The sequence below is a fragment of the Frankliniella occidentalis genome, unplaced genomic scaffold (assembly GCF_000697945.3).
Source record: "Frankliniella occidentalis isolate FOCC.00 unplaced genomic scaffold, Focc_3.1 Scaffold89, whole genome shotgun sequence".
Lineage (NCBI taxonomy): Eukaryota > Metazoa > Arthropoda > Insecta > Thysanoptera > Thripidae > Frankliniella > Frankliniella occidentalis.
The window spans coordinates 337,696-339,405 of record NW_026267218.1 but is presented as its reverse complement, the minus strand read 5'-3'; positions in this window follow the sequence as shown (position 1 = coordinate 339,405).

Genomic DNA, 1,710 nt, shown 5'->3' with positions numbered 1-1,710 from the left:
GGTGGGTAGGCACCCGGACGACAGGCCTGTACGACGGGCTGGCCCACCCTGCACGGCGGTCAGGCGCCTGGTGGGTAGGCACCCGGACGACAGGCTTGTACGACGGGCTGGCCCGCTCTGCAAGGTGTTCCGCCCCGGGCTAGGATAGAGAGACATTTAGCTTCCGCAGCATGTGTTCAGATAGTGACTGAAATACGTTCCGAGAATGCGCGCGCGCGGTCAAACTCGCGTGTTTTTCTTTTCTCTCGCATTTACGACAAGCATCGGGTGAACACTTGGCATGTGTGTGTGTGTATGTGTGCGCGTGTTCTCTCTCGCCAACATCCTGGTGGCGTCTGTGTACCATATTCATCATAAGACATCTCCCGGCAGAAGAGGAGAGGAGAAGCAGGAGGGGATGAGTCTGCAACGCCTTTTGGCGTTGTCGCCTCGAATGTCATATCTTTCGCAGCAGGGCGTCCCCGCCTCGCTGCCTCGTCTTTTCAGCTCGCCTGGTGCGAATGTGAGTGTGTGCGTGCGCGCGCGCGTGTGTGTGTGTGAGTGAGTGCGCCTGTGTGAGAGATCCTGAAAAGCCGTGACATCTTCCCATTCACGCCCACCGGAGGAACACACACACACACACTGTGCAGAGGAAAATAATACGCCAGCCATATAGTCGGTTATCCCAGAAGCCGCGTGTGTCGGATCTAATAGCCAATAGCGGTGATTAGACGATATCACAACAGCGCGAGCAAACGCAAAAGAGCAAATATGAATTGCACTTCAACATTTATCGGTGTGACGTGAACAGTTGTCACACGCTGGCGCACAAAATTTGTTCGGCTACTTGTTAACAACGTATAAGCCTACTTCATCATTCCTATCTAGAAAAATATTTCAGATTATGGAATGTTTTTTTTACATGGACAATGTCAGTTTGTTCTGTTTTTCAAATGTGAAAATGTCTATAATTTTTTTTCGATACTCCATACTTAAAAATATGTTTTCCTTGACGAGTAAGAATTTGCTGTCGTAAATTTACCACTCATTTAATTATTTTTTTCAATTTGCAATGTTTGCAATTTTTTTAGTGCAAAGTTTATTCGGTTATATTTTTTTTTACGGTGTAGGGCCGGGTGAGGAAGGCGATAGATTTTGAAAGGCCCGCTGCGCACACGCATCCTCACCTCGTGGGGCGGGAGAGTCTGAGGCGACGAGGATGTCGCGCGCGGAAACTGAAAAGAGGCGGCAATAAATTACGAGCCATTCGCGCGCGCGACGCAGCCATAGCGCCATACTACTCCGCGCGAGCCTCGGCGCGAGCCCTGGCGCCGTCCTGTGGGCCCTGGTGGTGTTCGCCTGACGCACAGCGCCCGCCCACGCGACCGCACGCCGGTCATTGGCCTGGTGGACCGCCACCTCCACCAACACCACCAGGCCGACCAGCGGCAGTGCGTCGTCCCGTTTGCAACATCCTCGGTACCCCTTTGTTTTTTTTTTTTGTTTTGCTCTTGTTTTTAGGCTTGAGTACGTAGCTCTGTCTGGAGGCTTGGCCTGCCACGGGCGTAAAAGAATCAAAAATTTAAGTTTGCCAAGCATCCTCGTTGGCGACATTTCACTCGGAGGTGGAGCAGAGGACGACGACGTGAGTGAGGGGTCACTCAAAAACATCAGTCCACACCCTCCAGAACTATTTAAAAATTAAATTAACAAAAAAATCAGGAAAAAAAA